Here is a 12205-nt window from a genome sequence, read left to right as displayed (position 1 = left end):
GACCTGACTATGTACCTACATCTGTTTCAATGTGCAGGTTAGTGATGGGAATGTTTGACATAAATCCTTTTCTTATCAAATCTTAATTTATAGTACCCTGTTTATCAAGCTCCTTTTAACTAAAAAGCATGTGGAAACAGCAGTTTCCACATGGTTTAGGAATCCAGGCATTCGCTATCGAGGCATTCTTGCAGGAGCAGGATCTTCCGATCCCTCTCTTTTCGTATGGGCTCAATAGGCAGTTGCCCAAGGGGCCCAGGAGTATGTATAATGGCCCTAGGCTTATAGCTGAGGGTCCCCTTTTTCCAGGAGTACCAGATGTTTGAAAATAGGCCCCGGGGAACCGGAGATATCTGACTTCAAAGCAGTGGTCCCCATCCAAGCCTGTTAATTGCTCTTCCCAGCCAGATATCTCAGGTTTTCTCTAACAGTTTTTCTGAGGGTATACTCCAAAAGCTGGGACTCTCCCCTTTTGGTGGACACTGACAGCTTGTCTCTACTATGCCCAGAACCAGAGATATCAACCTTCCAGCAGCTGGCCCCTGCTCCAGCTCCACACACCTGGTATGCAGTTTTATATTTTCATTTGTGGATTGCTCTGGCTCCTGAACTCTGATCCCCAAGCCCCCAGTACCTCATGTTCAGTTTTATAGTCACTTTTCCATTGCGATATGGGTTTAAAGTTTTCCTGCCGTTATCAAATTGTGCTATGCCAAGGCTTTTGGGTACACATCACTTTTTGTCTTCCCACCTCCATTTATGTCCGTTATTTTGAGTTAATTTATTTATGGTCGCCTGCCTCTCACCTCACCGCCTGCCTCTTGCGTCTCTTAGCGCACGCCTCTCACTGCCAAAACAGTAACCAACAAGCTACAGAAGAGAAAGCCCTGCCAGCACCGCTGTAAATTAATTCCATAGGGAATACTATTTAAAATATCCCTCCCAAAATGACCACCACTTCAGAGGACACAGTTAATAAAGATGCTAGAGGAAAGACGCCCTTCCCGCGTAGTAGTGGCTTAGTGTAACTGGCAGACAGTGTGTTGTATTGCGGGGTGGTATGTGTCATTCTGTCAGTTATTACAGTTCATTAAAGTTTTCATCAAAATCCATCCAGTAGATGGCCCAGAATAGGCTTCCTGGGTCAAAGTTCTGGCCAGCACCAATGGGAGATCTGACTGGAACACCAACCCCCTAGTATGTCTTCGAGGATCCTATGTTACTACTTTGTGTAGATTTCTTCCAAACCTATCCAGTGGAAGGTCCAGAACAGGCTCCCCGGTTCAAAGTTCTGGCCAGTATACACCAACTGGAGGTCCGACTGGGACCCCAACCCCCTAGTATGTCTTATGGGATCCAATGTTACCACTTTGTGAAGTTTTCTTCCAAATCTATCCAGTGGAAGGCACAGAACAGACTCCTTTGGTCACAGTTCTGACTGGCGCATTCCACCCGTGAGGGTCAACCAACCGCAATCCCCTGGTATGTCTTCTGGGAAGCAATGTTTCCACTCTGTGAAGTTTTTTTCCAAATAGATCTAGTGAAAGGCCTAGAACAGACTCAATGGATCAATGGTCTGCCCTGTGCGTTCCGCCATAAGGTTCGACCAAGACCCTAACACCCCCTAAAACCTGGCCAGGATCCAACTGGGCCATCTTGCATTGATTTCATCCCATTCGGCGCAGGGATGTCTAAATGCATAACCTGACAGATAAACAAACAAGCAGACCAATGAGTGTGTGTGTGTGTGTGTGTGTGTGTGTGTGTGTGTGTGTGTGTGTGTGTGTGTGTGTACCTGGCCCCGAAAAGGGGTGGTTTTTTTTTAGTTTAAACCCTTCCAGTATTTTCAGTTGGATAAGTTTGGTCTAGACCAAGCTATGCTGGAGATATGAGAAACAAATATACATACTTTCACACATACATACATACATACATACATACACACGTGTGTGTATATATATATATATATATATATATATATAAGAACACAGGTCCGGCTCTCCCTGTACTGAATGTATTGCGCCGGGTGCTCACACATTAAGATAGTATGCATCAGGAAACAGGTGTAGCACGCCTGGCGCCTGAAGAACTTAAACGGAGACTTGCATGTAAGAAAGCATTTTTCTTTACAGTAAAACAGAAAATGTATGATTGTATGTTTGGGATACTTGTGGAATACTTGCCACCCCAGCTAAAGAGAACAACTCTAGAATGTCTTGTATGGGACCCCCACCATCTTCATCACCTCATTAGCCTGTCTGCTAGGCATATTCACAAATTTTGAACAAAGCAGTCAGTTAAGTGGAGTTGACTGAGACATTACTTTTAAGATTTGAGATGTTTAAACAGCAAAGATAATCAATGCTATCAAGAACAGAGGAGCTGTGCCATTGTTTGGAGAACATTAAAGCAGTTAGACCTTATTCATTGCCCACTGATACACACTAATGCCATACTGACAGGCCTCATAAATTTGCTACAGGCGGGAGAGACTGCCCCTGAGAAAACCCATGGATCAAATGTGCAGATTGGTAGCAGGTTGACTGAAGACAGTCTCTGTTTATTTCCTGTAGTTAGCTAATCAGGTTGCTGTCAATTAAACATAGTGTTCTGCTTCCTGCACAGAGCCACAAGACAAAGTGGGAGCTCTTGGTGCCAAGAAAGCAAATTGTTTCAAGTTCCTTGTTTGGAATATTTCCCTGCTGATCTTTTAGATCCCCTTTATGTAACACCTTCTACACTGGAGTGGATACATTAAAGGGAGAGTGTTCAATGCTAGAACAACCTTTAGTGTGTTAATTGCATTATTTTGAGTGGTACGTTTGGAGGTTTTACGTCTCTCTTTTTTTTCTTTTTTTTCTATCTAAAAATCACTTAAGAAGAAAATGTTGTTTTTTTAAATAATAAACCTTAAGAAATTTCTGAATAAATAATATATCCAATGCTTTCTTCTTATTATTATTATTATTATCCTTTATATGGCGCCACAAGGGTTCCGCAGCGCCCAATTACAGAGTACATATGCACATAATCAAAACAGGAAGACAGTGACTTACAGTTGAAGACAATATAGGACAAGTACAGGGTAACTATGCATAACTACACTAATAAACGACAGAGATAAGTTCCAAGGTGGCCACAAAACTGCAGGATTTGGGCAGTTGAGGATTATTAAAGTAAGAAAAGGATAAGCACATGAGGGAAGAGGGCCCTACTCATGAGACCTTACATACGAGTTTAGGTGTGCAATTGAGTTGATTATTTTGTTTCCTCCGTTAAATCCAGTTTGTGGTTTTGCTGCATTTCTTGTATAGTTTTTTTTCTTACGTCCTAGAGGATGCTGGGGACTCCAAAAGGACCATGGGGTATAGACGGGGTCCGCAGGAGACATGGGCACACTATAAGACTTTGAATGGGTGTGAACTGCCTCCTCCCTCTATGCCCCTCCTTCAGACCTCAGTTAGATTCTGTGCCCAGAGAGACTGGACACACACTAGGGGAGCTCTCCTGAGTTTCTCTGAAAATACTTTCTGTTAGGTTTTTTATTTTCAGGGAGACCTGCTGGCTACAGGCTCCCTGCTTCGTGGGACTGAGGGGAGAGAAGTCAGACCTACTTCTTCTGAGTTAAAGGCTCTGCATCTTAGGCTACTGGACACCATTAGCTCCAGAGGGTTCGATCACTTGGTGCGCCTAGCTGCTTGTTCCCGGAGCTGCGCCGTCAACCCCCTCACAGAAGCCAGAAGAAAGAAGCCTGGTGAGTATATAGAAGAACAGAAGACTTCAGTGACGGCAGAAGACTTCAGTAACGAGGTACAGCGCAGCGGTTGCGCTGCGCGCCATGCTCCCACACATACAACGGCACTTACAGGGTGCAGGGCGCAGGGGGGGCGCCCTGGGCAGCATGTTACTGAGGTAAAGACTGGCTAAAAGAGATATATTATAAGTGCCTAGGCACTAAATATAAGCCCCCGCCAGTATAAAGATTCAAATTTAAGCGGGACTACAGCACGCCAAGTGGGGGCGTGGCTTAGCCCTCACAGTTAACCAGCGTCATTTTCTCTCTTCACAGACTGCAGAGACGCTGGCCCGGACCTATACTCTCCTGATCAAGTAACAGGGAGCAAAACGGGGGGGGGGGGGGGCACAGTGATTTGGTGCTATTATAACAGCGCAGAACATCTGATATTCTTTCTCAGCATTGAAATAGGCGCTGGGGTGTGAGCTGGTAAACTCCCTCTGTGTTTCTCTAACAGACTTCCCTGTGGGTCTGTCCCCTATAGCCAGTGTGTGTGTGTGCGTGTCGGTACAGTGTGTAGACATGTCTGAGGCTGAGTGCTCCTCCCCGGAGGAAGTTGCTGGGGGCGCAGAGAAGGATCTGTGAGTGGCTCTGTCGGCACTGCCGACTGCTGATTGGGTGAATATGTTGAGTACATTGAATGCAAATGTGGTGTTATTGACTAAGAGGCTGGATAAATCCGATTCTCAGACACAAACGTGGAGAAAATCCATGGAGGACGCCTTATCTCAGGTACAGGCCCCCTCAGGGTCACAAAAGCGTTCATTTACCCAAATAGCGGGTACGGATACCGACACGGACTCTGATTCCAGTGTCGACTATAGTGAGGCCAGTTTACATCCAAAATTGGTTAAGAGTATTCAGTACATGATTGTGGCTATTAAAGATGTTTTACATATTTCTGAAGTACCTGCTGTTCCAGATACAAGGGTTTTTTTGTATAAGGGAAAGAAGCCTGAGGTAACGTTTCCCCCCTCTCATGAACTGAGTGCTCTTTGTGAAAAAGCTTGTGAATCTCCTGATAAAAGGTGGCAGATTCCCAAGAGGATTCTTATGGCATATCCTTTCCCCTCTGACGACAGGGAAAAGTGGGAGTCATCTCCCAATGTGGACAAGGCTCTATCACGGCTGTCCAAGAAGGTGGCGCTTCCATCTCCTGACACTGCTGCCCTAAAGGACCCTGCGGATCGTAAGCAGGAAACAACATTAAAGGCCATTTATGTCACTACGGGTGCACTGCTCAGACCTGCCGTGGCGTCAGCATGGGTGAGTAGAGCTATTGCTAAGTGGGCTGATAATTTGGAATCTGACATGGATACCCTGGATAGGGATAACATTCTTTTGACTCTCGGTTATATCAGGGACGCTGCGGCTTACCTAAAGGATGCGGCGAGGGATATTGGCCTCTTGGGATCAAGGGCCAATGCCATGGCAGTCTTGGCCAGGAGAGTGCTGTGGATTCATCAATGTAATGCTGATGCCGACTTTAAGAAAGCTATGGAATCTCTCCCATATAAAGGTAGTGTCTTGTTTGGTGACGGCCTCGCTGACCTGGTGTCTACGGCTACAGCGGGTAAGTCATCCTTTCTTCCTTATGTTCCTGCACAACAGAAAAAGGCACCCCATTATCAGATGCAGTCCTTTCGGCCAAATAAATACAAAAAATGAAGAGGTTCGTCCTTCCTTGCCTCTAAAGGTAGAGGAAGGGGAAAAAGGTTGCCTGCTGTGCCAGGCTCCCAGGACCAGAAGTCCTCCCGGCTTCTGCCAAGTCCACCGCATGACGCTGGGGCTCCCCTACGGGAGTCCGTACCGGTGGGGGCGCGTCTCCGACTCTTCAGTCAGGTCTGGTTTCACTCGGGCCCGGATCCTTGGGTGTTAGACATAGTGTCCCAAGGGTACAAACTGGAGTTTCAGGAGGTGCGCCCCCCCCCCCCCCCCCCCCACACCGATTTTTCAAATCGGCCTTGCCAGTTTCTATACCAGAAAGGGAAGTAGTGAGTGCGGCGATACAAAAGCTGTGTCAACAGCGTGTTATTGTCACGGCACCCCCGTCTCAACGGGGAGAAGGTTTTTATTCGAGCCTCTTTGTCGTACCAAAGCCGGACGGCTCAGTCAGACCGATCCTGAACCTAAAATCCCTCAATCTGTATTTGAAAACTTTCAAGTTCAAGATGGAATCTCTTCGAGCAGTGATCTCCAGTTTGGAAGGGGGGGGATTTTATGGCGTCAGACGACATAAAAGATGCCTACTTACATGTCACAGTATATCCTCCACATCAAGCTTTCCTGAGGTTTGCGGTGCAGGATTGTCATTACCAGTTTCAGACGTTGCCGTTTGGTCTTTCCACGGCCCTGAGGGTCTTCACCAAAGTAGTGGCGGAAATGATGGTACTCCTACGCAAGCAGGGTGTCACAATTATCCCGTACTTGGACGATCTCCTGATAAAGGCGAGTTTAAAGGAGCTATTGCCAAGAAACGTGGCACTCTCCCTGACGATTCTGCAACAACATGGTTGGATTCTAAATTTGCCAAAATCACAGTTGATTCCGACAACTCGGCTATCTTTCCTGGGCATGATTCTGGACACGGAACTGCAGAAAGTATTTCTACCAGTGGAAAAAGCCCTGGAAATCCAGACCATGGTCAAGGAGATTCTGAAACCTGCAAGAGTATCGATTCATCAATGCACTCGGGTGCTGGGCAAGATGGTTGCAGCTTACAAAGCCATTCTGTTTGGCAGGTTTCATGCCCGGGTGTTTCAGTGGGACCTGTTGGACAAGTGGTCCGGGTCTCACCTGCATATGCACCAGAAAATAAGTCTATCTTCCAGGACCAGAATATCTCTCCTGTGGTGGCTTCAAAGTTCTCACCTCCTAGAGGGACGCAGGTTCGGGATCCAGGATTAGGTCCTGCTGACCACGGATGCAAGTCTCCGAGGCTGGGGAGCAGTCACACAAGGAAGAAATTTCCAGGGAAAGTGGTCAAGCCAGGAAGTTTGTCTGCACATAAACGTTCTGGAATTAAGAGCCATTTACAACAGCCTTCTGCAAGCGGAACACTTGCTTCGAGGTCTACCTGTCCTGATTCAGTCGGACAACGTAACAGCGGTGGCGTACATAAACCGTCAGGGCGGAACAAAGAGCAGAGCGGCGATGGCAGAGGCCACAAAAGTTCTCTGCTGGGCGGAAAAGCACGTGAGCGCTCTGTCAGCGGTCTTCCTTCCGGGCGTGGACAACTGGGAAGCAGACTTCCTCAGCAGACACGATCTCCATCCAGGAGAGTGGGGTCTTCATCAAGAGGTTTTTGCAGAAGTGACAAGTCTTTGGGGAATTCCTCAAATAGACATGATGGTGTCTCGCCTCAACAAGAAGCTTCCGAGATATTGTTCCAGGTCAAGGGACCCTCAAGCCAGTGCAGTGGACGCCCTGGTAACTCCGTGGGTGTTTCAGTCGGTATATGTGTTCCCTCCACTTCACTCATTTCAAAAGTGTTGAGGATCATCAGAAGAACAAGGGTTCGGCTGGTACTCGTTGTTCCAGATTGGCCACGGAGGGCCTGGTAGCCGGATCTTCAGGAATTGCTCATAGAAGATCCCTGGCCTCTTCCTCTCAGAGAGGATCTGTTACTGCAGGGGCCATGCGTCTTCCAGGACTTACCGCGGCTGAGTTTAACGGCGTGGAGGTTGAACGCCAAATCCTAGCTCGAAAGGGTATTCCCGGGGAAGTCATCCCCACTCTCCTCAAGGCTAAAAAGGAGGTCACGGCGAAGCATTATCACCGTATTTGGAGAAAGTATGTGTCTTGGTGTGAAGCCAAGAAAGCTCCTACGGAGGAGTTTCAGCTGGGTCGTTTCCTCAATTTTTTGCAGACATTCGTGGATGCAGGCCTGAAATTAGGTTCCATTAAAGTGCAGATTTCGGCTTTATCTATTTTCTTTCAAAAAGAATTGGCTGCCCTTCCAGAGGTTCAGACTTTCGTGAAGGGAGTGCTGCACATCCATACTCCACTCGTGGCACCGTGGGATCTTGACGTGGTGTTACAATTTCTTATGTCTCACTGGTTTGAACCTTTGCGAAAGGTTGAGTTGAAATTTCTCACTTGGAAAGTGGTCATGCTTTTGGCCTTGGCATCCGCAAGACGGGTGTCGGAATTGGCGGCTTTGTCTTACAAGAGCCCCTATTTGATTTTCCATGTGGATAGAGCGGAATGGAGAACTCGTCAACAATTTCTGCCGAAGGTGGTTTCTTCGTTTCACATTAATTGTGGTGCCTGTGGCTACGGATACCGTGGCGATGCCAAAATCTCTCGATGTCGTAAGAGCTTTGAAAATTTATGTCGCCAGAACGGCTCAGATTAGGAAATCAGAGGCTTTTTGTTTGTCCTATATGCTCCCAACAAAATTGGAGCTCCTGCTTCCAAGCAGACTATTGCACGCTGGATCTGTAATACGATTCAGCATGCCCATTGTACTGCTGGATTGCCGTTGCCGAAGTCAGTGAAAGCCCATTCTACCAGGAAGGTGGGCTCATCTTGGGCGGCTGCCCGAGGGGTCTCGGCGCTTCAACTTTGCCGAGCAGCTACATGGTCGGGTTCCTACACTTTGGCTAAGTTCTACAAGTTTGATACCCTGCCTGATGAGGACCTCATGTTTGCTCAATCGGTGCTGCAGAGTCGTTCGCACTCTCCCGCCTGGTCTGGAGCTTTGGTATAGACCCCATGGTCCTTTTGGAGTCCCCAGCATCCTCTAGGACGTAAGAGAAAATAGGAATTTGATACCTACCGGTAAATCCTTTTCTCCTAGTCCGTAGAGGATGCTGGGTGCCCGTCCCAGTGCAGACTGTTACTTGCTGTTGTATTGATGGTCATTGTTTTCTGTTACACGAAGGTTGTGTATTGGTTATATTCAGCTTGTTCCTGTTTTTAGTTCATACTTTTAACTGGTATTGCTTGTAAACCATGTTGCACGGTGTGTTGTGGTGTGAGCTGGTGTGTTTCTCACCCTTGGTTAACAAAAATCCTTTTCCTCGAAATGTCCGTCTCCTTGGGCACAGTTCCTATAACTGAGGTCTGGAGGAGGGGCATAGAGGGAGGAGGCAGTTCACACCCATTCAAAGTCTTATAGTGTGCCCATGTCTCCTGCGGATCCCGTCTATACCCCATGGTCCTTTTGGAGTCCCCAGCATCCTCTACAGACTAGGAGAAAAGGATTTACCGGTAGGTATTAAAATCCTATTTTTTTCTCTATGAAATACTATGCAATGGACCTATCCAAAAAGAAAAATGGTTTCTAAAGATGTCATTTCCATACTGCTTTGTTAGCTGTGTATGGAGGAGTGGCAGCATATGTTTGAGGAATTGCTTATAATGTTCAAAATTTCTTTAAAAACCAAATCTGGCTGAGTGGACCTCTCATTGTTTTTAGTAGCCAGTTATTTACTAAAGTGCCCTTGGCAGAAACCATTGAACTTGACAGCTGAATTTCTTTTTCAGCCTCATAGTCATTATGTAACTATAGTGCAGCAATTAGACCAGTAAAGATAAGTGTCCCATTTATGAAGGTTACTGGTTATGCCTATTCTCAGCTGGTTCAGTATGAAATACCAGAGGCCACGATCCTGGCCGTCAGTATACCGTCAGCAGGATCCCTGCCACCGGTATGCAGTCAGCGGGGCGAGCGCTGGAAAGTCCTTGGCGTTGGCATTGTGACCTCCGGGATCCCGACTAGCGGTATTGTAACCGCTTCCCTTCTCAGCCACTGGGAACTGTCTTCACAAACCAGTGCAGCTTATGGTGCAGTGAAAGGCAAAACGGTTCACGACATTAATAGTCAAGCCTACGCCTACCACTTTAATTAAATAAAATCATAAAGTACTGTTTGATTTAGTTTATTTATGGCTTCAATCAGTCATAGATTGAGTGGACATTGGTAGCGCCTAATTACATGTGCCACTATTGTTTAAATCGTAGAAGTGCATTTTTTCCACTGAAGTGTAACTGGAAGGCATAAGGAACACCCCAGTAAACTGAAAGGACAAGGACTGCATACTGTGATCTGTGGAGTGGGCAAGCAGCTTGTGGGCTCACCCACAGCTTTTTCTTGGGGTGCTGTACTGTGTGTGCAGCCTAGAAGTTAGTGACCATGCAGATCAGTAAGAAACCACAAGACCTCTGCCTGTGAGGTAAACATACAGTAGCATTGTGCACTTAGCTGGCAAAAATAATTTGATGTTGAGCATGTTTTTCAAATTATGTTATAGCTGCAAAAATATGTAGAAGGGCTCGATATGTGGTGATAACAGGATTCTAATGCAAATCCACATAAAAATTCTGTAAAAGCAGGTCTATAAAAGCAGCCATGCATTAAGTATTCTATATAAAGTATCACTTGTAAGTCTATTCATTCATAATTTACTAGGTTAAAAAAGTACTGTACATGCACATATGAAATAATTCTTAGCACAAATTCACATTTAAAAAGTAAGACCATATATTAAATAGTAAGGGTCTCTCTTCATGCAGCCACAGAGGGTTAAGACTGAAGCCCACATGCCATCTATAATCCACAACACTGCCTTTTTATTTCCCCTTTCTAAGGCCTGACTTCCAACTGCGGAAATGTCTGTAATTAAAAAGAGACAGCTCCAAAGTTTTTAACATCTGAAACTAACTAACGAGACATAGTTTTGTTTCCTGAACTTGACTTGTGTCCCCCAGAAGTCCCAATGCTCGGAATGCATTGTAATTGTTCTAGAAGGTGATGTTCCTTCAGTCTATTTAAGCAGCTTGGGGCAGTTTTGTTCTTGGGAAAAATATATTTTTTGTATTCATTTTTTTATTTTTATTTATAAATGTTTTTAAATACTGTATGTCTATGATAGAAATAACATTCCACAATACAGCACAAGAGAGCAATCTGGTTTGCTTTAACTATTCTCTCTCTACTAAATAGGAAACATTGGACTATATGTAGTCATCTTTTGGCTCAGCATGAACCCTATGTTTCCCAAATGAAATTTACTGTAGGCTGCCCACCCCTTGCAACAGACTGTACATGTTATATTGAAATACTAACATTCCTAAAATCTAAAAGTTCTGGCCTCTATTTATAATCATAATAGTTATAGTGACAAAAAGTGTAATGTATACAATGATCATACTTACCTAGACGCCCGGAGAGGAGAAGAATCTGGGCACTTCAGGGGGCGGAGCTGCAATATCATTAAGCGTCACCCTCACCGCTGCAAACTGCAGTGAATCGTGGATCTGTGGTGAAGGGACGGAGCCAAATGTTAGCAACACCCCCTCTGCGCGAACCCATGATTCCAGCAATTATCTCCCCATTCTGCCCGCTTCAATAGGAAAGGGGCAGGATGCAGGAGATGTACCTGAAAAAATCGTGAGTCTCCCGCAACTTCCGGGAGAGTAGGTAAGCATGACAATGATGATAAAAAATACTTATTCCCCAGAATACAATTATTTTGTAGCAATGGCAGCTGAATATCCAGGGTAGTAAGGGTTAGTTATGTCTGTCTGCGTTACTGTGCATGTGCAAAGGTCCAGAGCTTGGTTCCGGCTTCCTGTTCCACTACATACAGTAAATGAAAGAAAACAAATGAAAATAAGATATATTTTTTAAACAGTGTTTTTTTGTTTTATTGAAGCAAAAACACTGTAGAAACATTTCCAAGGTATAAGCATATGAGTCAAGCATAAAAAAACTTTACAGGCAATGATAAGTAATGTACGTACAATAAACACACCCCAGCACACTTCCATGGACATATATAAGCATTCATATAGCCCAAGACTTGTAAAATGCAGATACGTACATTGGCCCTCATTCCGAGTTGCTCGCTCGCTAGCTGCTTTTAGCAACTTTGCACACGCTAAGCCGCCGCCTACTGGGAGTGAATCTTAGCTTTGCAGAATTGCGAACGAAAGATTTGCATAATTGCGAATAGTAATTTCTTTGCAGTTTCTGAGTAGCTCGGGACTTCCTCTGCCACTGCGATCAGTTCAGTCAGTTTCGTTCCTGGTTTGACGTCACAAACACACCCAGCGTTCGCCCAGACACTCCCCCCGTTTCTCCAGCCACTCCCGCGTTTTTCCCAGAAACGGCAGTGTTTTTCCGCACACACCCATAAAACGGTTAGTTTCCGCCCAGAAACACCCACTTCCTGTCAATCACACTCCGATCACCAGAACGAAGAAATTTCTTCGTTAAGCCGTGAGTAAAATACCTAACTTTTTGGCAAATTTACTTGGCGCAGACACACTGCGAACATTGCGCATGCGCAGTTTGCGACAAATCGCTCCGTTGCGAAAACCACTAACGAGCGAACAACTCGGAATGATGGCCATAATGCTTTGACAGAAACGTTAATGAGAGACACAATTAAAAACAAAAGT

General features: G+C 45.6%; 1 protein-coding gene across 2 annotated transcripts in view; it reads left to right on the top strand.

Annotated features, from left to right (window-relative positions):
- Positions 1–12205, top strand: part of SSBP4 (single stranded DNA binding protein 4) — an 837412-nt gene that overhangs the window by 536576 nt on the left and 288631 nt on the right. The gene's annotated exons all lie outside the window — the stretch shown is intronic.

Source organism: Pseudophryne corroboree, chromosome 1, assembly GCF_028390025.1.
Source record: "Pseudophryne corroboree isolate aPseCor3 chromosome 1, aPseCor3.hap2, whole genome shotgun sequence".
NCBI classification, from domain to species: Eukaryota; Metazoa; Chordata; class Amphibia; order Anura; family Myobatrachidae; genus Pseudophryne; species Pseudophryne corroboree.
Note: the sequence above shows the minus strand (reverse complement) of the source record. Positions and strands in the feature narration are given on the sequence as shown.